The following is a 14,564-nucleotide window of genomic DNA, read 5'->3' as shown; positions in this document are numbered from 1 at the left end:
ATATTGTTCTTTCAGAGGGTCACAAAAAATAGAAACCTCATTTTTAACAGATCTGGTATTACATGGCACCCAACCCCATTCCTGGGAATGGACTAGAGTTTAGAAGGACAGCTAGCATAACTGTATCTTTCCAGAGCATCTAACAAACCTACCACTCTGCCCACCACTAAACTTCCCTAACCCATGCAGTCCACATGTTGTCTATAGACAACCCCAAAAGACTATGTGATCTTGCTCTGGGAGGTCTGCAAACAGAGACACACAGAAATCAAAGCCTGTTCCTGTTATTGCCACTATCAGCTGAAGTACAGAGTTATGCCTTTTCTGAACATGGAGGTTCCATTTCACCAGCATGGTCAAAAATAGGGGTGTGCAATTCGGCACCACAGACCAGCAAAAAACCCACCAAATTTATGCTGATCTTGCATAATCCATATTTGCTGATTCCACAGGTCAAACCCCTGGACTTGATCTGGGGGCTGAACTCTGCTGGGCTGGATTATCCAAATACAGCAGGAAGCCGCTGCAGGCAGCCAGTAGCCTCAGTAAGCAAGAGGGGCTGTGGTACAGAGCCAAGCCAAGCTCCATGCCTATGCAGGAGAGTGACATGGGGCTGGTGCGCAGGATAGCAGGTATAAAAGTTTCCCAATCCATTCTGCTTCCCTCAGCCCAAGCTCCAAAAGAAACCCTTCAGCTGACACTGCCAGCCACTTTCTAAACTCTGCAGCTCAGCAAGCCTCACTCCCCTTTCTTCTCTATGGGATCTGGTTTGATATTGAGAATGTCTAAATTTGACATTGGGATTCTCTAGTTCAAGTTTAGGATTCTCTGATGACAATAAGCTTGCAAAAAAGTAATGTCGAACCAGAGAATTCCAAGAAAGGGAGAGGAGGCTAGCCATAGCATTTAAAAGTCTTGGAAATGTTTCCTCCACAGGAAACAATGGAGAGTGTCTGGAAACAGCTTATTCAGGGGCCTATAGAATTGGAACCTGAGGTTCAAGCCTTCTGAAATTTGGAGGGATAGTCAAGAGAAGGTTCCCTGCAAATTTGGGGGAGTTAGCTTTAAAAATGCACCCCTAGCCTTGCATTTTCCCCATAGGGAATAATTGTCAGTTAAATCTGGGATTCTCTAACCTAGATCAGAAGATCTGAGCCAGATTTCAGGGATACCAGTCTTCCCCCACCCCCATCTTCCCTCTCCCCCTCCAGCTGAAACCCAGATCTGGATTACCAGGATTGTTGGGGTGCACACCTCTAGTCAATAGCCATTGATGGATCTATCCTCCATGACTGTATGGGACAAAGGACAATCCAAGTCAATTAGAAAGCAATATTGCTGGAATTGGAGCAAACCATGAATTGTCCCATGCATAACTTCAAGCTGGTACAACTGGTTACATAAAGACAAATGGAGGCCAGGCTACACACTTACATCTTTTTAAAATATGTTTATACTCTGCCTTTCAGCCTAAAAAAGCCCACAAGGTGACTAATAATAAAAATTGCTCAGTGTTTTACCAGTTACTATTCTCTATACAAACATCTGAAATATTATTTATTGTTAGAATCATCCTCTAGACAGCTACACATTTGAGTGTTTGTCTGTTTCATTTATTTCATTACCCTTGTTTATACAGTTCCTCTTAGGCAGTTTGGATGGAATTATAAAAGCAGAACTGACTCTGACATGCATATATCTATATATCAACATTTGTGGTAAGCAGTGAGACACAGCAGTGTCGCAACCAAAACACAGTTGCTCAACTGCACCTGCTAGTGCAATTTCTTTTGACACAAAATGAGATCTCCAGCATTCTCTACAGAGAAAATCAACAGAAGTCTGTTACCCCACAGTTCCAGCTGGTCGCAAAATTTGTTACCTTTCTTTTGAGCTTACATAACATAACAGAAAATGAGTATTAACAGAATACCAAAGATAAAGCTTTTCTTCCCACTTGTGAAGCACAAATGAAGCTTAGCAACAGGATAGCTCTGAAGATTCGGTTATTCTTTACAGCTGAATGTACTGTTCTCCAGAGTTGCATAAATGTCTGATCAATCAAGAATTGGTTGTTTCCTTATCATGCTAGTTATTAAAACCATTCACTCTGAGAACTGCCCCCCACTTCTAAGGTGAAATAATGAAGACAATCCCGAGAACAATCTAACAACCACGAACTTAATCCTTTTTGTACAGAAGATTCAAACTCGAAGTAACAATTGAAAACTCCGAACTCCAATATAACTACCTAACCTTATATAAGACAAAGGTTTACATACTGCGCTGTGTTTCAACAGGGAACCACACAGGAAACAATGTTAACTTTCCTTTTGTTTTTAATCATACTTAAGCACGAAGAAAGCATGGGAAGTACTGTGGCAGGCCTGTATTTTGCTGCTTTCACAACATAACTGGCCAACACAAGGATGAGGGAGAGCCATGGTAACTGAGCCAGTACATTAGAAATCTGATAGGAATTTTCCCGCAGGCCAAATTGAAAAGTAATTTTATAATCAACAGAGAATTTACATAGGTGTTTAACAAAAATGGTCATCAAAATGGGAATTCCTATCTGGAAAGGAAGGAAGGTTTTGGATATGGAGAAATGTTAATAACATCTATATTTTATGTCACTATGCCTGCAATTTGCCTGGGAAATCTCTCTAACATGGTTCCACACTGGGACCATTCTTCACAATCAAGTTGTCACTGTTCTGACATTAACTGTATGCAGAATGAAAATGGAGGATCCATGTGTTGGTGAATATTACAATTTTGAAATAATTTACCTCCCAGATTTTCCAATCCACACAGTGGGTTATTTTCCATTATGATCATGAATCTGTTTATTGAATTGGCAGATATATACTTCCATAATTTTTTTCAGTTTGTGCTGATTAGCACTGTTATGTCATGACACCAGAAATTGCATGTAATAATAGAAACAGAAATGGCACCAATTCACAAGGGCATAATAGCATCAGTTTTAAAGAATTGAAACTGGCAAGTAGTTTGGAGGATGACAACTGGAGCTATGCTTTTCTAGACTATGGACAAAAATGTCATCTTGAAAACAAAGCAAAACACTAGTACAATACACATCCATACATCACAGAGATTGTACTTGATGTTCAGCTGTAAACCTGCTTTGGCACTTTCTCCTTTAACCTTCATCAGTAGTTTAATTGAACGTGGACCAGAAGAACTATGGGCTGAAACCAGAGATATTATCAAGGAAGAATGTGCAAAGACTATTCCTGTAGCCAAAAGAAAGGAGAAGCCTAAATGGAAGACTGAGGAAACTCTTAAAATTGCTAAAGATAGACGAGTAGCAAAAGGTGACAGAAATAGAGTCAAAATTCTAAATGCAGCTTTTCAGCGACTTGCACACAGAAATAAAGAAATCTATTATAATAACCAGTGCAAAGAAATAGAAGACAACAACAAAAAAAGGAATAACAAGAGATCTGTTCCAAGAAATCCAAGAAATCCAAGGGAAATTCAAGCCACGGCTTGGGATGCTGAAAGATCACCATGGAAATACAGTATCTGATCAGGGCAAAATAAAGGAAAGATGGAAACAATACACTGTATTTGACTAGGGTTGAACCATGCTAAGGAAACATCCATTGACATAGGTTACATGGCTACTAACCTATAAATATTTACTCAGGAGTATGGCTACTGAATTCAATGGAATTTAATTCTAAGTAAGCATGCATGGGATTGTGGTGGTAGTTGAATTTAGGTGGATGGTTTAAAAAGAACATAGCTAAATCATACCATTCTGACTGACTCTTTGCCAAGTCCTTATAACAAGTTGTACTGAATTATGCATACAATTATAATCACTTCATCATAGATAACATCTAAAATAACACCAACCTTTCAATTGAGTACCATAGTCAAACATGACCTTTACTTGATGTGGAGAAATCCTTGTGACCCCATAGAAGTAATGTTCTATACAATTCTGAAAATAGAATATAGTCATTAGGAAACTTCTCAGATATGTCCCCAACATTCAGAAAGCACCAAGAGGATTATACCCACAATGCAACAATCAATAAACTTGTAGTTTGGATGGAAACATTCATTCTGAAAAAAAGAAACCTAATATTAAAATCTTTTTCATACACTTACTTACTCCCAATTTTCTTCTACATAGAAACCACCAAGAAACAGATGAACACTCAGCTCTATCTCACACTTCCAACAGATCCCAGAGAGGTTATGGAAACCATGAACAGGTGCCTGGAGGCAGTTTTGAGATGGATGAGGTTGAACAAACTGAAACTTAATCCTGACAAAATGGAGGTGCTACTGGTAGGGAAAGGTTTGACCTGGGAATGGGGATGTCTCCTGTTCTGGATGAGTTGCACTTCCTCTAAAGCAGCAGGTTCATAGCATGGGGTTGCTGCTGGACCTGGACCTTTTGGATAAATAGATGACAGGGGTGACTTTCACCAACTCTGGCAGAAAAGGTCTTGCCACTGTGGTACATTCCCTAGTAATATTTAGATTAGATTACTACAATGCACTCTATGAGGGGTTGCCCTTGAAGACTGTCTTGAAGCTGCAATTCGTATAGAATGCTGTGGCCAGAGTATTAGGTAGAGTGGCTTGTAAGGACCATATCACTCCAGTCTTGTTACATCTACACTGGCTCCCAGTTTTCATCTTCACCACTTCAAATTGCTCATGGTATTCACCTTTAAAGCCCTATATGGTTTGGGACCAGCATACCTTAAAAACCACCTTCTTCCATATGAACCTACCCATTCACTCCAGTCATCTTCAGAGGCCTTGCTTCAGGTGTCCCTACCATCTGAGGCTGGACAAATAGGAACCTGGAAAGGGGTCTTCTTGGTCATGATGCTGAAACTTTGGAACTCCTTCCCGAGGGAGATTCAGCTATCTCCCTCCGTTATTGTTTTCTGCCAGAGGGTGAAGACTTTTCTGTTTCATTTGGTGCACTCCCAGTGAACTCCTATTGGCCCTCCTCTCTGGTTGTGTATATGTTTGTTTATCTATACATTTTAATTGTATTTATATATACATTTTAAAATTTAATATGTTTGGGGGCCCTGTTCGGTGGAAAGATGGCATATAAATGTTTTAAACAAACAAATACATAAATATGTAAAAATAATAAATTTGGTGGAAGATTATAAGAGAAATTTATAACCAGCATTTACAGCCACATTTCAAAAGAAGGCAAATACATTCCTGAAGTGTGAGAAGATCCAGAGAGGGAATTTTTAATTAAAAAGAAACATTAATCATTCCCTAAGAGTATAGAATAGATTGAAAACTATAAGGCTAAGAAAAAGCCAGACAAGCAAATAAGTCATTCTTTCTAAAAGATATGAGGACAAAATTTTATAATAACTGAAGCAATGAATGTAAAGGGTCCATAAAGACACAATTCTTGCAAAAAGATTATTACTCACAGTTTGATATCATCACAGCCAACAATTCCCACCTGCCAACAAAAGCCTTTATAAAAGGAACTATAAAGGGAACACAGAGCAAGCACCATCTTAGCTATCTGGGGCCTGCAGTGGAAAATGGTTCCAGGGAAGCCAACTGTGATTTTTTTTCAGAGAAGGAGGAAATGGCTTGTTTGCTGCCAAAATAGCTGAAGACCCAATAATACTTGAAGGAAAAGAAGCGAATTCATTATGTGTGAGAAAAATTATAACTGAAGAGTATATGTTTGTTTAAAAAGGAAGCTGCTTTCATTTTAAACTGGTAAAAATGTTTACCCCTTACACAGGTTAGCCTCTTAATAGTCGTAGAAACTTTGAACTCTAATTCAGACACTAGAGTTGCCAACTCCCAAGTGGACCCCAGAGATCTCCTAGAATTACAACTGATCTCCAGACTACAGAAATCAATTCCCCTGGAGAAAATGGATAAGTTGGAGGGTGGACTGTATATATAGCATTATGCCCTGCTGAGGTTCCCTCCCTTCACTAAATCCCACCTTTCCCTGGCTCCACCTCCAAATCTCCAGAAACTTCCCAACCCAGAGTTGACAATCCTATCAGACACATGATGTGAATTTCAAGGCCTGCCATGAGGTCTAGCATGGGGAGCCTGCAAGCTTTTACAAACAATTTGCCTCCCATTTGACCCTATACTGTGTTGGATGTTTTTCTGATTTATACACACTATTCAATAACTTCAGTAGTGATTTCAACACTGTACCAGGGTTTGCATGAGTTTAGTGAATGCTGGTTTCCCCCAACTTTTTCCTCAACGCAATAACATGCCAGGTCTGACTCCCAGCAGAATGGGGCAGTTTAACTGCAACCAAGAGAGTGAATGGAATCAAATTTCTAGTACAATGATGATTTGTGTCTGTGACTTGATGACACTTTCTACCACCAAACCTGTCTTAAAGTAAACTGAAAACACCGGGATATGATATCCACTTACAGATCTTAGGAAATGGGTGTGGCTCAGGATTAGAGCATCTGCTTTGCATGCTGAAGGTTTTATGTTCAATCCCAGCTTCTCATGTTAAAAGGATTGGAGCAAAAGACATCCACCAAGAGGGAAGAGGCACTGCCAGTCAGAGCATTCAATACTGACTTTGATAGACCAAAAGTCTGACTCAGTATACGTCAGCCTCATATGGTCATGTGTTCTCTGGCAGCATTTGTATTTTAACTTTCAGTGTTGAAGATAAATAACTACTGCATGTTCAGAGCTATCTATTTCAACATGGCCCCATCTGTGGCTACTTCAATCCAGAGACTGGGGCCATGAACAGACAATAGAAATCCTTCTACAAACCTAAGAAAAGCCATAGATTTTCAAAAGAACCTGAAATCTTTAAAAATAGAAAAAAAGGGAAAGGGGGGAGGGGAGAGGAACATCCTCTCAAGAAGCTTTAAGAAACAAATGCCCTTAGTGGCTACCAAAACAGTATTGTCAACTTTTATGCCTTGGCTTTGTTAGTTAAAGACAGAAACCACTGGGCAACTTGATACCGGACTTGCATGACTCACCTAGTCCCAGCTGCTTACTACCATTCAACAGCAGCCATCCCACAAAAGCCAGTGTAGTGTAGTGGTTAGAGTTTCAGATAAGAAACTGGAAGACTCAGGTTCAAATATCATCTCTGCCATGGTGTTCACCCTGGGCACACTCTCAGCCTAATCTCTACCACAAGTTTATTATGAGGATAAAATGGAGGAGAGAATGATGTGACCTGCTTTGGGTCTCTATTATGGAGAAAGGCAGGGTATAAATGAAGCAAACAAATAATAAATATAGCTGAAGATGGGGATACTTAATAGGTTGGTGAGTGGGAAGGATGGAGGAAGCAGGGAAAGGTGAAGCTGGGGAGGGGATGGCAGGAGGAGAAAAAGAAGAAATAGTGCAGGAAAATGAAGTGCCCCCTCAAGTCCTTGCAGGTCCTCTCCACTTTACAACAAAGGAAAAGCTGAATTGCGGGGGCGGGGGCGGGGGGGGGAGTAAGCAGATAAAGGAGGATTGGGTGGCAGGTGGAAAGTTCAGAAGAAAGCAGGAAAAGGTGAGAGACTGGAGGGCTTTCAGGCAAAAGAAAGCGGTAATAGTGGGGCAGAGAAAACGAGATGCTTCCCATAAGTCATTGCAGGTACTCTGCTTGTTAATCCTTCTAAACCATGGGAATAAGGGGACATTGCACCAGTATTCTTACATTTTTATTGACTGCAGTTGGACTTTAAAGGCTTAAGTGTCCTGGGCATAACATGTTTATGCCATCACTTCTCTTCTTATATCGTTTCATAATCTATCTTAATTTTGACAAGACAGAGGTCCTCTGTGTTAGTAGAAATGTAGATAAGAGACTTAAGATGGAGCTATACTTTGCTTGCCAGGTGTGCAGCTCAGCAGTACTGCTTGTCACAGCAATCACCTTTGAAAAGCTGGTGAGCCCAGTGCTTCAGAGTAGACATGGTCACGATCATGAAAAAACCCCGAACACGCTGTTCATGGTTCGTTGCCATCCACGAACAACGAACATTGACGAACATGATGCTATCACGAACATGTTCGTTGTTCGTGAGGGCCTGCAGCCCCACCCACCCCCACCCCAACCCCCCACTTAGCCCCCCTCCCCTCTAATCCACTTACCCCTGCCAGGATTCCCCCCTGCCACCTGCCAGCTGATAGTTTAAAGGGCCCTGTCCCGCCACTTGCAAGTGGCAGGGCCTTTTAGACAACCCCAGCCCCCAGCCCCTGCCCCACCCCAGTGCTGCCTGGCTTCTTCTGCCCGATGCGAGAGGGGCAGGGAGATTCTCTCTGTCCCGCTTGCACCCAGCAGGGCCGGGACCCCGGGGCCACTCCTGCCCGGTGCAAGCGAGGCAGGGAGATTCTCCTGCTCACACCTGGAAGGGCCAGCGCCCTGGGACCACTCCTGACCCGTGCGAGAGGGCCAGGGAGATTCTCCCTGTCTGGCTCGCACCCGGCAGGGCTGGTGCCCCGGGGCCGCATCTGCCCCATGTGTATGCATATGGCAGGGCTATCAGGAACATGTGACCCTGATACTACAACAATTACACTGGCTACCAGTCTGCTCCCGAGCACAATTCAAGGTGTTGGCTTTGGCCTTTAACCCCTACATGGCTTGGACCGGTATATCTGAAGGCCCATCTTCTGCAATACATTCTTGCCTGTGAGTATATTGTTCCATCAACTAAAGAAGCTCGGCTGATCTTCAGGAGGCAGCTGAAGAGGGTGTTATTTACTACTTCTTTTAATAAACTTATTTTTCTCTGGTTACTGGCTGTCTTTAACTGTGTTTTAAATCTGATTAGTTTATTTTTATTATTGTTATTTTATTTATCTTGTAAGCACCTTGAGTTTCTACAAGGTAAAAAGATGGCTAATAAATATTTTTGATAAATAAATAGATTTTAAGGGTAACTCGTAACTCATTTTTGAATACTCCAAGAATGAACCAGGTTTGAGAAGAATATACAGAAGTGGTGCCTTACAAATGTTATTCCCTAATATGTAAAATATGTTAATGACTGCCATAGAAATATGATTAACAACTTCATAGTGGGGACTGGAGTTCTCCTAGAATTAATCTAATCTTCAGACTACAGAGGTCAGTTACAAGGGAGGAAATAGCTACTTTGGAGGGTGAACTCTATGGAATCAATTTTCCACTGAGCACCCTCCCGTCCTCAGACTTCGCTCTTTGTAGGCAGTGCCCCCAAATCTCCAGAAATTTCCCAAGTCGTAGTTGGCAACCCTTCTTACACATATATTACTTCTTAAAACTGTATCTTCTAGGAGCAGTACATAATTTTTAACATTATTTTGGTTTGTGGTTTAGTGTTGGTTGCCAAACTGTAAGAGGGGATTTCAATAAACTCGTAGTTTGCTATAGATTTGGGTGTTTAGCCAAGTTGGTCTGCAGTAAAAGAGTATGTTTTGAGTCCAGTGGCACTTTAGAGATCAACAGGATTTATACGGTATAAGTTTTTGAAAACCAAACTCCCTTTGTTATGTTTCATTTTGTTATTTTATAAGCATATTTGTTTCTAAATTCAAGCTCACTGGATGAGATAGGGCAAAAGCAAGCATTCTTCAGTTCAAACTAACAAAACTAAGAAGTATCCATTAGCTAGTGCTACTATTTGAATAAGGGATGAAATAAACTCATCGTTTAATGATTGACCAACTGGAATGGAAACACTGCAAATAAAACATTCCCCCTGCCTTCCTGACCCCTGCAAAAGGAATAAAAGTACAGCTGATATATAAGCAAGGATATGAGCAAAAGTAATGTGTTTCTAGCAATAGTTTCCTCACTTGAGATTTAGATTCTTATCTAACCAACCTTTGTGCTTCATGAAAATAACAAAAAATAGACAAATACATGGTGAACAGGTTGCAGTCTCTGAAGTTGTATTTGCTCACTTTATGTTGAACGTTAAGCATGTCAGAACTGTGGCTAAATAATAGTTGTATCCAGACTACCTTCTGCAATCAGACAAGAGTCCGTTGTTTTCAAAAGATTTACTGAAAAATGCAACCATTATAGTCCACTGGCCCAGATGCAATATCTGGGTTGGTACACGTGTATTGTTACGAATGAGAGGCAAAGAATACAATACAAAGTATCAAGACTCAGTAGGCCCAGCCTCCCCCCACAGTTCTCAAAACAATCCCTTTGAAGCTGAGACAGTGAAAGTTTCCCAGGGCTGGAAAAGCTGTAGCCAAAACATTCCTTTTCTGAGAGATAGCTGCTAGGGAACATCTTGGCACCTGTGAAGAGAGCACTTAGAACACTAACAGAATTAAAATGGAGTTTCTTCAGTTACAACATATAGAGAAGCATTCTGAACCTGACAAAGCAAAATCGCCTGCAGCAGACAGTGGATTATGCTGCTACATACACAACCTGAGACTAGCACAGACAGACCCCTCTATATTAGAAAACGGCAAGAATGGTATTTTTCAGAGCACATCCTCATTAACTAGCAAACACCATGGCAGAGGTGCAGGAAATTCCAAAGGCAGTTATGAAGGGTCTTGAAGGGCTATTCTACAGACTGTCAACTCAAAAATGAGATCCATCTGCCAAGCTGAGCTGTAGTCAGGTATAGATTGTAGCCTGTGATGATTTGAGTGAAAATCAGCGCATGCAGAAGTTCACACTATCTTGCAGGATCATCAAGTGTGATCTACAAAAGACTGGGGCTGGCGGGTGGGCTGTACAGAATGGAATTCTGTGCACAAATCTGGTCACCTATCAAGCGTACCTCAGTTCTCTGGTACATTTCCCCTCCCTCTGCTTTCATTTTTATTCCTGAAAGATAAATGCCAAAATAAGTGTATATATATATATTCCCCAAAACAACAGAAAATGGGTGTAGCAAAATACTTAATACTGTTTTTAATGACAGACCCTTGAATATAATCAAGGCTAGAACATAGAACTGTGTACACTGTGTTCACATGTTCCTCCTTGCTACGTCAGATTAGACCACTTTGATGTATATTTTTGGCATGTGTGAAATTGCTTACAGGGGACCATCCACAAAACTTGCCATTGTCTACTTTCCTGTGCAAATTCAATGCACTCTCTCAAGTTGTTGGACTGTAGGAACTAAATTCACTAAACCACAGCAAATAGTTAATGGGGCATGTTTATAAGGAAACTGTAACTATTTTTGTTAGGATATATGGTATAAAATCCATACAAGATCAGAGTATGTTGACTCAGTTGTAGAATTTGGCCTCCGGATAGCTAAATATAGATTATAGTGAACTAGAACAAATGTTTCTATTATTTTTCTCCTGTAGTTGGCGTATGGCCTTGATCCTAGCCTGAAATAGTTGAACATTTTCTTTCCCTCCCTGTGAAAACAAACTTTATGAAGCAGACATTTGACAGAGAGGGTGTTTTTTCTCTTTTGCTCTGAGAAGTATTTTAATAAAGTTGTCCTGACATTAATCACATCAGATAGCCATTTGCTGGAACATTCTTATGTGCTTTTGTACACAATGTGTATGCACACAAACCCTCCAAAAGAGTGAGGTAGAGTTTTTTAAAGATTTTGAGAAGGTTGATTGGTTAATAAATGCTATGCTGTTCTCTAGGTCACTGTGGTTTGACCTGGGACATTAGAATTTCAACACACCTCCTGGTCAAAACAGAGGAAACTAGGAGAGCTGCAAATGAATCATTCTAGCATTTTAAACATGCTAATAGAAACTGTGTGGGGGTCCAATGTGTGGGGATCCAGGCGATGGGGGAGGTGGGCTTTAACTCTTACCATTTCATTTCCTTGATTAAAACTATTATGACAGCATATACTATTATTAGACCTCAAAAGAAAAGAAAAAGATTAGCATCCTGAGTTTTTTTGCCTGTTTTTTTCCCTTTGAGGTTTAATAACAGAAATGGGGGGAGGTCAATCATCAAAACTATATGGGAGATAAGAGTTAGTCTCCCTCTTCACCCTCCACCCCCCAAATAAAGCTGGTCTAAATCAACTTCTCACATAGATTTTTATTCGCATTTTTAGGACATTGAGAGTAGCCAAGCATGCACCTCATTTAGTCTGAAACTTAGGCAATGGAAACTTAATGAAGGTCACTAAGCTAAATTTTCTCATGGGACAAATAGGTTTACATGTCATATGAATGAACAACAATAGCTCACCATAAAAAACTATTGATAATTATAAACTCTGAAAACAGTACTTAGCATAGATTATGGACAATTCACCAATTCTGCTTTCAGTCCTTCTGGTAAAACCTTTTAAAAGATTTTCCATCTTTTCCTGTACCAAGGCCCTGAGACCAAACTCTGGCTGTTTCCACACATCTTATCTGCCTGTGGAACCTCACGCGAAAGACCCAGAAGACACCATCTTCTTGTGCGAAATCGCGCCAGGAAGACGCTGTTATCCAGGAGTTTCCCCAGATCTGCATTTCCTGTTCTGCAATATATTGATTGTCTTATTCAGAATAAGGCATAGAATATTATTCCCTTGATCTAGGTTGTCAGGTACCAGCACTATTTTGTTCCCAGCACTCACAATTTTTTCTTCATGCCTCTTAATGGCCAGCTACAGACTCCATAGTTTCCTCCCTTTGGCATCATTCAGATATAAAATCTAATGGTAACAAATCCATATACTTTCTTGCTCCTGTTTGCACCCCCACAAAAAACAGTTTTTAATTAAGTTGGGTGGGGGCAATGGTACCTAACTCAAAAGGAATAATTCACCTGATGTTGTAAAGCTCAACTAAGTTTTGGTGTCTGTTTTCCAAGTCATCGTTAAATTTTTTTTCCTGGCAGGCAATGTTTCAATTGTCACTTTACTCTTCAAACTGCCAATCAAATGGACCGCAAAGGTCATCTAAGAAGGTAATAAATCGCTTCTGGGCACCTACTCATCATTGGGCAATACACACACTATATATATGACTAGGGTTGCCAGGTCCCCTAACCCTCCCAGTGGGAGGGAGGACCCAGCACGCACCTTTTCATCGCTTTTTTGTTGCTTCACTTGTATGCATGCACAAAGCATGGGAGCACTCCCAGGGCAGCACAACAGCGTCACTTCCAGGAATCATGCAGCTCTGGGAGCATATGTGTGTTTCACAGCGGCTGATTCAGGCCCCAAATGGCACCCCTGTTTGGGGCCCAAATTGCCCCACTGCAAAGCACGGGAGTGCTCTTGAGGTGGCACAATGATGTCACTCCTGGGAGTGAGGTTGTCATGTCACTCCAAAAGCTCACCCGGAAGGCCCGTTTCCCTGCCTTCCCCCCCCCTCCCGCTGGCCAGGTGAGTGGTGGCAGAGGAGAGAAGGGGATGCGGGGGACCCCCACACACACACACACCAAAGGACCTGGGGGAATCACTATATATTACCCTGCTATTTGATGTCTGCACAAAACTTCCAAAAGGTACTTCCATTTTTTCACACACTTTTGATTTCAGTGTTCTTATCGTGAACTATGTATTATGCATGCTATGGGAATGCTGCTGAAAATTCTCATGGTGAGTTTTACACCCACAAGCATAACGAATAAAATCTCTTACTATGGGAATAGTTCTCATTATGTTGTGAGTAGCTAGGTAGGCCCATGACATTGTTTGTTGTTTTCACTGGAAGTGACATCAGCACACCAGCACACCAGTGTACCCCGATGCCCAGATATCAGCATGCACCCTAATCCCCCCCCCTTTCCTCCTGTTGGTGCTTCAGATGCCAATGGGCAAGACACTAGATTGCTGGCAGGTCTCTTGCTATAGCAACCCTAGTAGCCCTTGGTTTAAATCACACATTCAACTGTGCATTCAAATGTAACATGAGAATTCCTCAATGAGCATATAAAGAAAAATCAAGTGTACATTGTACATGGATTGTACATGTATACATAATATAACTTGTGAACAAGGCAGAGTTTATCACAGTCGATGGCTCTCCAGGATTTAAGGAGATCACCAGATCCTTTCAAATGGAGATAGGAAAGAGTGAACCTGGGACCTTCTGCCTGCAAACCAGGGCCGATTCTGCACAGCTTACCTGAAGCATGCGGAAGATCACATTTTCTCGCACAAGTTTTGCACAGCGCAAATCTCGCACGAGAAAACACAATCTTCCATGTTTTTTCTGGCATGTTCCGCAACGTCCAGGCTTCAGGTAAGCCGTGCGGAATCGGCCCAGATGCTCTCTCACTGACAGGAAGTCATGTGCCCTCCATGTAACAGTCTCTATGTCCCATCATAAATAATTATTTACTGATATAGGCAATGTTAAATTCAAGGTGTTAAATCCCTCCTCAAATCACTGGCTTTGTATCAGGTATTTTGACAATGACCCATGAATTTAACTAAGCAATGGGATTACACCAGACCTCTATCATGCGAACAATTGTGCATTTAAAGACTTCTGCCTAATTGGTTGTTTTGTGGAAAACAACTGTTGCAGATGCAGCATAATCCAAATTAACATGTTTCACTATAAAGTCTCCATTTAGAAAGTGGTTTCTTAACCCTTTTTTTTTTTTTACCTGAGGAGGAATGTGTTTT

This window comes from Eublepharis macularius, chromosome 9, assembly GCF_028583425.1.
Source record: "Eublepharis macularius isolate TG4126 chromosome 9, MPM_Emac_v1.0, whole genome shotgun sequence".
Taxonomy (NCBI): domain Eukaryota; kingdom Metazoa; phylum Chordata; class Lepidosauria; order Squamata; family Eublepharidae; genus Eublepharis; species Eublepharis macularius.
The sequence above is the reverse complement of the archived record's forward strand: the minus strand, read 5'-3'. Positions refer to the sequence as shown.